A 13,112-nucleotide genomic window follows, 5' to 3' on the forward strand; every position below is an offset into this window, starting at 1 on the left:
TTATTTTCATTACTGTCATTATTATTATGTGGGCTTTTATGGTATTTTTTAAGTGCTTGCTCTGTGTCAAACACTATTCTAAGTGCTGGAGTAGATAAAAGTAAGTTGGGCTGGACACAGTACCTGTCTCACAAGGGACTCAGTCTAAATAGAAGGAAGAAAAAGAGAACTGAGGCACAAAGAAGCTAAGTGACTTGCCCAAAGCACACAGCAAACATTTGGCGGAGCTGGGACTATAACCCAGGTCCTCTGACTCCCTGGACCGTGCTTAACATCGTAATTATTACTAATTACTGATTCACTTCCCGAAGGTAGCACAGCCAGAGGAATTCAAGGCCTGCATTTCCTGCTTGGATATGCTAGATCCAGGATAGATCTATCCATGCATGGAACCACTCAATCGATGCTATTTATTGAGCACTTACCATGTAAAGAGCACCGTACTAAGCACTCGAGAGAGTACAATACAAAGGAATTAACAGACAAGTTCCTGTCCCATAACAAATTTGCTGTCAAAACTGAAATCAACAGTCGAGCTTTCATTTGTGTATTTTTCCCCAGTGCTTAGTATAGAGCTCTACACACAGTAGTTGTTTAATAAATACTATTGCTATTACTACTACTATTACTCCTCCTACTACTATATTGCCGACTTGTACTTCACAAGCGCTTAGTACAGGGCTCTGCACACAGTAAGCTCTCAATAAATACAACTGAGTGAATGAACAGTGAATGCTCACTCTTCCACTTTACCGAGGCGGTGCATACCCTCTTGGGCCCTTTTCTCTCAGCAGCTGTCTCCCCAGCATGTCTCCTGTTCCATCTCTACGATACTAATAATGATAATAATAATAATAATAGTGATACCTTTAACCTCTTACTATATGTCAAGCACTGTACAAGATACAAGATAATCAGGTTGAACAGAGTCCCTACACAATATGGGGCTCACAGTTTAAGGGAAAGAAAGAGAAGGTATTTTATCCCCATTTTCCATATCAATCAATCAGTGGTATTTATTGAGCACTTACTATGTAAAGAGCACTTTTGGGGATAACAAAGAAGTTAAGTGACTTGCCCAAAGTCACACAGCAGGCAAATCGGGGAGTTGGTATTAGAATCCAGATCTCAATTCACAGGTTCATGCTCTTTCCATTGTCACATTGCTCTCTGCCATACACTGAACTCTTCCCATGTGCTAACATACAGGGTGCTCCTCTTGGGTCCCTCGGTAATCACCTTTGGGGGGAAATAAACCTGAAACAGGCGAGTCAGTGGCTGGTCTTCCTTCTCCCTTGTGCCCTCTGCAAATACAGCCTCACCTGCTTCTTCTCCTTCTGAGATCTTCACTGACCCACACCAGTAAGACTCCCAGGTGAGTGGGCCAGTGTAGATCTTAGAGGGACAAGCACCAGTCAGCCAATTCCCCACGCTAACATAAACGTTCCCTCAGACAAATATGCACACTCCAACTCATGTCATGCTGCCCCCCAACCCCCACACACTAACAAAGACACAGAAATTCAGAAATTGATTTTTGTCCAGTGATGGCTGGGAGTAGTTATCCTTACCTGTACCATGGTGATTACCACTGACTAGGAATTCCCACCCCAGAGCCTTTTCATGGGAATGAAGGAGAAAATCTGGATAAGCAGATAATCCCTCCCAATCACACCATCCCTTCAGCGATCCTGAATCCATCTGCTCATTTGTTCACTTATGTCTTTTATTTAGACCTATTATCTTGCTCTTGGGTGGAAAAATCCATTAATTCATAGCTAATCTCTCTCCCATTTTACACTAAACTCCTTAAGGGTGGGGACGACAACCTTTACATCTTTGGTAGGGTCCCCAAACATTTAGTAAATACACAAGTCTGCATTCAGTAATTAAGTTGTAACTGCATCCATGAGAGAGAATCTCTGGCACATTTTGTCCCCGGAGTGAACCTTTCCTCGAACACCAATGGTCAAGGGTGAAGAAGTGGATCTGAACTACCATCATGGGTGTGAGTTATTTTTACCATAGTGGTGGTGGTTTGCACTGAGTCATCCACACTCTCTCCCCTCTGGCAAGTATTGGGAGATGGTTGGTAGTCAGAACAGGTGCAGTCTGTACTCCCTAAACAGAACCGCTCAGTTCAAACTTTTGATACCAATTAAATCATTCATTCAATCGTATTTATTGAGCGCTTATTGTGTGCAAAGCAAAGACAGGTGTCAAAATCGTCAGAACAAATAGAATTATAGCTATATGCACATCATTGACAAAATAAATAGAATAGTATGTACAAGTAAAATAAATAGAGTAATAAATCTGTACAAATATATACAAGTGCTGTGGGGAGGGGAAGGAAGTAGGGCAGGGGGAATGGGGAGGAGGAGAGGAAAAAGGGGGCTCAGACTGGAAAGGTCTCCTGGAAGAGGTGAAATCTCAGTAGGGCTTTGAAGGAAAGAAGAGATCTAGTTTGGCTGATGTGTGGAGGGAGGGCATTGCAGGCCTGGGGAAGGACGTGGGCCGGGGGTTGACAGCGGGACAGGCTAGAACGATACACAGTGAGGAGGTTAGCGGCAGAGGAGAGGAAGGAGTGGGCTAGTGTTTCCCTTCACTTCTCCTGCCTTTATTGCTCTACTCGAATCAATTCTAATGATGTTGGTTTTAATAAGTAGTTACTACTCTGTGATTCTGTCTCTGTGTGTGTGTGTGTGTGTGTGTGTGTGTGTGTGTGCACTTGTGTGTATGTATGGATATAAGGCTAATAATATTCACTGACTTCCACTTGGTGCAGTGTACTGTTCTTGAGAAGTACCCAATAACAAAGTGATATATATTTCCCAACTACAAGAAGCTTACACTCCAATGAAAGAGAAAAACATGAAAATATTTACTACTAGAGAGTAGGGAAAATGCAGAAATTATAAGCTCCTTATTTATTACTACTACTGTACTTACCCAAGTGCTAGGTTTAGTGCTCAGTACATGGTAGGTATTCAGTACATACTCTTAACTGAGAGTTCGGATGAGGATGTGTGTCTGAGTCAAGGGACATAGGTTTGGGGCTCCATAATGATGGGGTCAGTGAGAAGCAGCATGGCCTAGTGGATAGAGAGTCTGGCAGTCAGAAAGGCCTGTGTTCTAATTCCAACTCTACCACTTGTCTGCTGTGAGACAAGTTACTTAATATCTCTGTGCCTCAATTACCTCATCAATAAAATGAGGGTTAAGACTGTAAGTCCTATGTGGGACATGGACTATGTCCTCTCTGATTAATCATAATAATAATAATAATGGCATTTGTTAAGCATTTACTATGTGCCAAGCACTGCTCTAAGCACTGGGGGGGATAAAAGGTAATCAGGTTGTCCCACATGGGGCTCACAGTCTTAATCCCCATTTTACAGATGAGGTAACTGAGGCACAGAGAAGTTAAGTAACTTGCCCAAAGTCAAACAGCTGACAGGTGGCAGAGGCAGGATTAGAACCTCTGACTCCCAAGCCCGTGCTCTTTCCGTTGAGCCATGCTGCTTTTCTGATTAGCTTGTTCAGCGCTTAGAACAGTGCAGGGCACATAATAAGTGCTTAACAAATACCATCATTATTATTCTACCTCAGCACTTCGCACAGTGTCTGGGCTAGTAAATGCTTAACAAATACCATTAAATAAACCAGAAAAATTTTAGGGTCTGTGTCGGCTACCTTTCTAAATTGTTACTTCTTTCTGTCATGAAATTACTAAAGATGACTCCAAGTGAAATTACAGCAAGGGTGGGGAGTGAAGGGAGGTGGGGACAGGATGACCAGAGGGAGAGGCAGCCTTCCACACATAGGTCCGGCCCAGTTAGGGAAAAAGTCTGGTCAGTGGCTAGTCTGGAGACCAGACCACCAGCATAGCTCTGGCCCTGGGCCAGACCTTCAGGTGCCTGATTGCTGCCGCTGTTGCTGCTACTGCTGCTACTGGGGCCACTGGGGTTAGTGGGATTCCTGCTGCTAACAAACACAAGGTGGGCCGTGGTGGCAGGAGTCAGGGCAGCCCAGGAGCCCAGCAAATGGTGGAAAGTCCCTGGAGATGGCAATCCCGACGTTGCCACTCAGTGATCTGACTCAGGGAGCTTTGGCCCAGCTGTGGGAGATGGACTGAAGAATCAAAGTTCAAACCCTCCCTCTGCCCCATCCGCTTATGCAGTGGAAGTCATCTTGGGCGGGGAATGTGTTTACTGACTCTGTTATATTGTACTCTCCCAAGAGCTTAGCACAGTGCTCACAGTAAGCCATCAATAAATACAACTGATTGTTTGATTGAAGGTGGTCTGGAGCAAAAGGTGGGGTAAAGAGAGGAGCATGGAGACTGTAGGTATTAGGGCCCTTCTAGTGCTACTTTCTCATCTGCACACAAGCCAAGAGCCCCGTTGCCCCGCCCCCCCAACCTAGCTCTACTCTGCTCCCACCCCAAAATTACCAGGCAAGAAACTGCAAAATGGAAAGTGTTTCTGCCATCTCTGGACACAGATGCTACAACAGGACAAACATCATTATGTTTTTCATCACTCATAAGGGCAATTTACACGGTTTTGAGAAACAATGTAAATAGCCACAAACCACTTCAAGGGCTTCAGCAATTCAGAAGATAGGTGGGGTCGGGGGAAGGATTTGTGGTGGCAGAGACAGCAACCCCCTGGATGGTTGGAGAGGAAGCCAGAGAGAGTCAGGGGTAGAAGAGGCAGAGAATCAGTGAAACACTGAACCAGTAAGATCTCTCATTCTGTCGGCTTGCCCACCCTAACCCACCTCCCAGCTTCTAAGTCTTTCCCAGGCTCTTCCACCCTAACTTGTGCTGTGTGCTCTGGACACAGCACTCAGTTAATACCATTAATTGATTGACCGATTGACTGATCTCGGTGGGATGGCAGGATGGTCATTCATAAAGCAACAATTACTACCTCAGGCCCTATCAATTATATTCATTGAGTGCTTACTGAGTGCCGACACTGTTCTAAGTGCTTGGGAGAGTACAATATAACAGAGTCGGTAGTCACATACCTTGCCCACAGCATGCTTGTTTTCACCCACCAGAGATACAAACTCTGACATTGCACAAGAAAACATTGAATTCAGTTTTGTATATCCTTGAAATTGGTCCTCACAGTCAACCTTAAGTCCAAATTTTTGTTACTTTCACTGAAATGCCTACTGAGAAATGTCCTTTTAGATCCTACCAACATAATCTACCAATTACATTCAAACTCATCTCTAAACTGTAAACTCGTTGTGGGCAGGGAACATGTCTACCAACTCTGTTGTACTGTACTCTCCCAGCACTTAGTAATAATAATAATAACGATGACGGTATTTGTTAAGTGCTTACTATGTGTCAAGCACAGTTTTAAGGGCTGTGGCAGATACAATCTAATTAGGTTGAGCACAGGCCCTATGGGGCTCACTGTCTCATTCATTCATTCTTTCAATCGTATTTATTGAGGTCTTACTGTGTGCAGAGCACTGTACTAAGCGCTTGGGAAGTAAAGGTTGGGAACATATAGAGACAGTCCCTACCCAACAACAGGCTCACAGTCAAGAAGGGGGAGACAGACAACAAAACAAAACATGTGGACAGGTGTCAAGTCATCAGAATAAATAGAAGTAAAGCTAGATGCACATCATTAACAAAATAAATAGAATAGTAAATATGTACAAGTAAAATACATAGAATAATAAAGCTGTACAAATATAATTACAGGTGCTGTGGGGAGGGGAAGGTGGTAGGGCGGGGAGATGGGGAGGGGGAGAGGAAAGAGGGGGCTCAGTCTGGGAAGGCCTCCTGGTGTGTTCTCAGTAGGGCTTTGAAGGGAGGAAGAGAGCTAGCTTGGTGGATGTTTGGAAGGAGGGCATTCCAGGCCAGGGGGAGGACATGGGCCGGGGGTCGATGGCGGGACAGGCGAGAACGAGGCACAGTGAGGAGGTTAGCGGCAGAGGAGAGTGAGGAGTCTTGAGTCCCATTTTACAAAGGAGGCAACTGAGGCACAGAGAAGTGAAGTGATTTGCCCCAGCTCAAACAGCAGACAGGTGGTGGGGCCAGGATCAGAACCGAGGTCTTTCTGACTCCACTAGGCCAATCTGCTACACTTGGCAAATAGCACTGATGATGCGGAAACCCCACGCTGACCACAGTGTTAATTTTCCTCCTGAGGACGGCCTTCACCTCCACAATTCCCTCATAGAGCTTTTCGCCTCGGCGTCATTCCTCAGGGTGTAGATGAGAGGATTCAGCATGGGAGTCATAACGGTATTATATAAAGTAACCATCTTACCCACCGCTAGGGTGTGAGAGGGATGAATGTACATGAAGAGACAGGGGCCAAAGAATAGGAAGACTACGGCACGTGAACCCCACTCAGCCTCGCCTCAGGTGACTGGGTCCTCAGGGTGAAAGGTTGATGGCGTAGGAGATCACCAGGATGAAGAAGGCCACGAGAGAGATCATCCCACTGTTGGTCACCATCATCAGGCCCACCACAGAGGTATCAGTGCATGCAAGTTTCAGCAAGGGATGCAAATTGCAGAAGTAGTGATCTAGCACACTGGGGTGGCAGAAGGGAAGCTGGATGGTGAGGAGGATCTGAACGATGGAGTGTAGAAACACGCCGCCACAGAAGGCGGTTGCCATGACTTGACACACCCGCCGGCTCATGATGGTCGGGTAGTGCAAAGGTCTACAAATGGCCACGCACCAGTGTAGGCTATCATTGTGAGGAGGAAGATGTCCGTGGAGCCAAAGAAGTGCACGGCGAACAGCTGGGTCATACACCTGCTGAAGGAGATGGTTTTTCTCTCAGCAAACAGGTCGGCCAACATCTTTGAGGTGGTGGTGGTAGAATAGCAGATGTCAACAAAGGAGAGGTAGCTGAGGAAGAAGTACATGGGGGAGGCGAGGCGGGGGCTGACGGTTATCACTATGAAGAGATTTCCCAACAATGATACCGTGTAGAAGTGGGCAAAGAGGGCAAACCCAATTCTCTATAACACCTGGTTCTGCGAAATTCCCAAGAAAATAAATTCTGTCACATTGTTTCCCCTATCCAAAAGTTCACTTTGGTTGGGTTGAGCAGAGGGGAAATGCATCTGCAACAAAACCCAATAGGAGATAACTATGAAGGGAGCAAATTCAGTCAAGATGCATTTTTTTTCAAAAACACTCTTTCTGGGAATTCCTCTGATCCGAAGAGTTCTCCGTGGTCTCTGGAATGTTTTCTCTGATTCTGTGCCCTATGATCCATCCTCTTGGAGCTCCAGCATGGGAGTTGGACAGAAGAAGGGTATGAACAACAGTTAATCAATGGCATTTGCTGATCACTTACTATTTGCAGAGCAGTGTACTAAACGCTCAGGAGGGTACAATACAAGTGAATTGGTAGACATGATTGCTGCCCACAAGAGAAGCACCATGACCTAGTTGATAGAGCAGGGACCTGGGAATCAATCAATCAATGACGTTTAGTGATCTCTTACTGTGGACAGAACACTGTACTAAGTGCTTGGGAGAGTATAATATAATAGAGTTAGTAGACACATTCCCTGCCCACAGTGAGCTTTCATTCTAGAGGAAGCTTATACTCTAAACGGATCTTACAGAAGGACCTGGGTTCTAATTCCCATTCTATCACTTTGTTGGTAACCTTGGCAAGTCGATTCACGTCTCTCTACCTCAGTTACATCTTCTGTGAAATGGGGATCAAGACTGTGAGCCCCTTGTGGGCAATGGACTGTGTCCAACCTGATTAGTTTGTACCTACTCCAGCGCTTAGTACAGTGCTGAGCCTCTTTGTTCCCAGCCCCGGCTCAACCGATGTTTTTTGCCCCGTGCTGGGTGAGAAGGTTATGATGTTAAGCGCTTAGTACAGTGCTCTGCACACAGTAAGCGCTTAATAAATATGATTGAATGAATGAATGAATGGGAACTGCCACCTTGGATCTTCTTCCTGGTTACAGTGTCTCCTCGTGGTCGACAAACACTTAGCAAATACCATTAAAACATATTTTCAAAGGAGCTTATCCCCTGTAGGAGGACTAGACATTAAAATAGATTACAGACAGGAAAAATAAGGATATTTACATCAATCAATCAGTCATATTTATTGAGCACTCACTGTGCACAGAGCACTAAGTACTTGGGAGAGTACAATATAAAAATATAACAGAAACATTCCCTAGCCACAATGAGCTTACAGTTTGTTGACCAGGCAAACACACCCTAATCTCCTCCCCAAAGTGTATTCCAAGCCTTAACAGGTTTTTCACACGTTCTGTTTATTACAGAGAACGTGTCTACGAACTCTATCATACTGTACCCTTCCAAGGGTTTAATATAGCGGTTTGCACACGGTTTACACACAATAAATATCATTTACTTTTTGATTGTCTTATCTTGTCTTATGCTGTCGAGTCATTTCTGACCCAAGATGCCATGAACACATCTCTCCCAGAATGTCCCACCTCTGTCTGTAATCGTTTTGGTAGTGCATCTATAGAGTTTTCTTGGTAAAAATACAGAAGTGGTTTACCATTGCCCTCTTCCGTGCAGTAAATCTGAGTCTTTGCCCTTGACTCTCTCCCATGCTACTGCTGCCTAGCACAGGTGAGCTTGCCTTCCACTCTCTAGCCACTGCCAAAGCTAGTGGCACGGAAAAGCTAGGAATGGAATAGAATGGGATGGAATGGAATGGACAGGCCTCTGATTGACTCTCCCTCCAGTAGTCGAGACTGGTAGAGTACTGGAAACTCTCCATCTGCGACCCCCTTTTAGACTGTGAGCCCACTGTTGGGTAGGGACTGTCTCTGTATTTTGCCAATTTGTACTTCCCAAGCGCTTAGTACAGTGCTCTGCACATAGTAAGTGCTCAATAAATACGATTGATGATGATGATGATGATGACCCTGAGGGGGAATTGATTGATTACAGAATATCCAAAACCTTTGAGGACTAAGTCCCCTCCATTTCCAGGTTAAGAGTACATGTAAAGAGCATGTTGGTCCTGATAGCCACTGAAGTCAAGACCTGGCCCTAACCTGGCCCCAAAGAAGCAGCATGGCCTAATTTAAAGAGCACTGGCCTGGGAGTTAGAGGACCTGGGTTCTAATACTGGCTGTGCCACTCACCTGCTTTGTGACCTTGGGCAAGTCATTTAAATTCTCTGTGCCTCGGGTCCCTCATCTGAAAAATGGGGATTCAACATCTATTCTCGCTGCTACTTAGACTGTGAGCCCCTTGTGGGACCTGATTTTCTTATATCTACCTCAGTGCTGCAGTGCAGTGCTTGGAACATAGTGAGCAGTTAACAAATACCACAGTTATTACACCTTTTATATACAATTCCTTTCACCTGTCATTTCCCCAGATCTCTTCACCCTACAGATTTGTAAAATTTAGCCAAAATGAAGTCTCTTTCACAGATATAAAAAATAAAATGTGTCACCTACCCATATGGTATTGATTGGTTAACATCCGTTTATACAAGTGGGAGAGAGGAGAGAACCAGCGTTCAACTAGATTTAAAAAGCAAAAGTCAGGGAGGTGTTATAATCTTCTATTGTCAATTTGAGGAGGCTGTCAGATTTCCCATTCCATTTTAAGCTTGTACAGAATGTTCCATCACCATTCAAAAGACCTTTCAAAACAGATAATGTATTTCCTAGAACCGCAGAATGAGCACTGCCTTAAGTGGACCATATCTATTTCTGTTAGATTGTTTCTAACAAATACGGTTCTGCATCCAACTTGTAGAATGAATGCTTCGATGCACCAAGCACTTCTAGGAGTGACTGAAACCTTGGTGGAAAAAGTTAACGGACAGCAAACACACAATAACCACAGGACAGATTTCCCAGAGTCCATGCCCGGGATGTGTTTTCCACCGTAACACTGAGAATTCTTCAATCAAAGAAAAACCAACTTCACGAATTGGAAGAAGATCGAATCGACAGGGCTGTGTGGAATTGCTAAGGGCAGAGAATTTCCTTGACTTACCCCACTGCATTTGTAAATGTTACTAAAATGTCTTTATTCTACACTCCTTAGTTCCTCAGCTCTTTCTTTCAGTGCCATCAAGGTGGAATCTAATCAGATGCAAGGCCCAGTGAGTAGAGAACAGGCCTAGGATTCAGAGGGACCTGGATTCTAATCTTGGCTCCACTACTTTTCTTCTTTTTGACCTTGGGAAAGTCACTTCATTTCTCTTGGCCTCAGTTACCTCATCTATGAAGTGGAGATTAAGACTGTGAGTTTTATGTGGCATATGGACTATATCCAAACTGATTAGTTTGTATCTACCCCAGCACTTAGTACAGTGCCTGGAATACAGTACGTGCCTAACAAATACCATTAAAAAATCTTTAACGTTTCTATTTTCTGGCAATTGACATCAAATTATTCCTTTTCAATCGAAAGGCATAGCTCATAATTTTATACCATGAATATAAAAGTACATAATAAAGATGTGGTAATCGGTTTAATTTAAAATATTCATTGCTGAATTCTGACAAATCGGGGTGAATTTGCACATCTACCTACCAACGACTGGCAATATGAGTAAAAGGTTATGTCCGAGAAAGCCAACTAGCATAATTAAAAAGATTAAAACTACAGCAATGACCGTAATATTTCTGCAAACCATTCAACTTTTCAAAAATCAAATAGACTTTCCTTTAATCTCTATATTATAACGTTTGATCATTAATTTAGCAGGCATTTTATATGAATGGTTTATGAGTACTTTTGTTTATACTTTCACAAATTAAGATGCCCCTTGTAATCTTTTCTGGTGACTCCATGTAATCTATCCATGGTCTGGGAGTTACTCAAGTAGCGAATGGTTCTTAAAAACATTTGCCACTGAAATACAAAAAAGGGTGCAAAGAAGACAGCCAGAATCAGAATTTGATTTGCATGTTTTTAATCCTGAACAAAAGAAAATATCCAGTGCTTTGAACAGTGCTTGGCACATAGTGAGTGTTTAACAAATACCATATCATTATTACTATCATTGTCAAATATCAAATTTTCCAACAGTACCAAATGACAAATTTAACTAAGAAAAAAAAGAAAATCCAACTTCATTATAACAATTATAGTCAGATAGGCAATGTGATTTTATTTTATTTTTACTTTTTACTAGGACAAAAGAGAAAAATCACATTTTGTTGTTATTCTTGCTGTTATTTAAAAAACTCAGCTGTGAAGATATCAAAGGATTCTTGGATGCTATGTGATTTGATCCATCTCTTCTAATAATCTCTCTGGACTTGGGGCTTAGGGTTAAAAGATTGGATTTAGGGCAAAAATTTGAATTCAGGCAGATTTTGTACTACAAAAAAAGCCCAGGGTCTTCAGGAATGATTGCTAGAGCTATGATACCAATCTCGAAGTGGTCCAAACTAGAGTCCAGCTCAGACCAATTCTGGTTAGCAGGAACTGATTCACTAGAACAGAGGGAAATTGGTTCCAGAGTGTTCCTAATCAAAATACTACACCATCAGTCTCCCAGAGCCTCTAAATAGATCATCCAATCTGTTCCTTGGGAAACTTTCCCCTTCTCTGACCCTAACATAGCATAAATAGGTGATACCCTAAAGTGATTTCCCAAAATGTCTTAAAGCTGGGAATTGAACTCCTAAGAGTATTGGACTCCAGTAGGAATAATTTGATCCAGAAGAAATTACAAACAATATTAAATGTGGTCATTTAGAAGCTAATTAACCATATTCCAAAAATGAGCAGAAAAGAGAAAGGGAAGTGATATATATAACAGCCATTTTTGCTTTTATTAGCAGCTCCCATTAAAGTGATTAATAGGAGAAGGGGTTGAAGCTGTTTCATATAAAGTGTTGTTTGGGATTATTTGTGGATTATCTGTGGATTTCATTTACCTGTGCCACCCTATATCTCATTAGCCCAGGAGTATTGGATAAATCTCTCAATGTCAATCTCAAAGGGAAAATCTCTTGTACTTTAATCTTCCAGTGTAGCTCTGCAGTGATGACATAATCATAACATCAACATAGAGAATTTTCTAACCCAGTCAATCAATGATTGGTATTAATCGAGCACTTCCTGAGTGTGAAGCACTGTTCTAAGAAATTGGGAGAGTATCTGAAAAGTAAAACACCTATTCCCTGTCCTCAATAGATCATAATCGAGAAAACTCAAGATTAAAAAAGAGGAATTGAGGGAGGAAGGAGGAACATAGTACAGGACTCCCACCATGGGAATGAGGGTTCTAGATGAGTGAAGATCCAAAACTCCCAGCGCAGGTTGAAAGATATGAGGGGATCGTCTTGGATCCTGCATCTGCATCTGAGGGGACTCCATGATCAATCAGTTGTATTCATTGAGTGCTTACTGTGTGCTTGTTGTTACAGTGCTTCAGTGTGTACAGCCAGTTTTGTTTGTCAGTTTGATTTTAACCCAAGGCCTGCAAATTGTGGCTCGCTTATTTCTGAAGACAAACTGATTTCTTTTTTTCTTTTTTTTTTTCTCTGGGAAAAGACCCTCCATGATATTTAATGTCTTCAAAGTGTCCCAGAAATGGTCACTGCAATCTTAAACCATCCTCTGCTCTTCTTTCAGGAGAGCCTATAATCCTGTAAATGAAGAGGTTGGCCAGCAAAGAATGCAGGAAATATTTGAGATCCTGGAGCTAGAAAAGCTCTGGATAGAAAAGGATCAGTTGGAACTGTCCTCTAGAGAAGGCTCCAGGTGGCCCCTTTATGGCAGGATGAGCAGAGTACTCTGGTGATGTGGGTATTCGGGATCACTTAAATCTAACATCAGGGTCATTGGAAGCCACCAGCCGAGCCAGATTGATATTCAATGAGCCTCCCTTTCCCTGTCCCCAAACTCTTTGCCTCTCCCTGCCTCTTCTCTCTCGGTCCATCGGTCCCCTTCTGTCTCCATAGCCCTTCCCCACTTTTCCAGTCTTGCCTCTTGGAGGCAAGACTCTATCCCACTTTGATGTGCAAGAAGTCTGAATTCCTTTCCTAGTAAATGAATCTTTTTACAGCAGACCAATCAATCAATCAATCAATGGTATTTATTGAGCACTGTGTGCAAAGCACTGTAATAA

At 43.1% G+C, this 13,112-nt stretch overlaps 1 pseudogene; it reads right to left on the reverse strand.

Annotated features, from left to right (window-relative positions):
- Positions 1-6,192: 6,192 nt before the first annotated feature.
- On the reverse strand, positions 6,193-12,826 carry LOC119924314 (annotated as a pseudogene).
- Between the last annotated feature and the right edge of the window lie 286 nt (positions 12,827-13,112).

The sequence above is a fragment of the Tachyglossus aculeatus genome, unplaced genomic scaffold, assembly GCF_015852505.1.
Source record: "Tachyglossus aculeatus isolate mTacAcu1 unplaced genomic scaffold, mTacAcu1.pri scaffold_96_arrow_ctg1, whole genome shotgun sequence".
NCBI classification, from domain to species: Eukaryota; Metazoa; Chordata; class Mammalia; order Monotremata; family Tachyglossidae; genus Tachyglossus; species Tachyglossus aculeatus.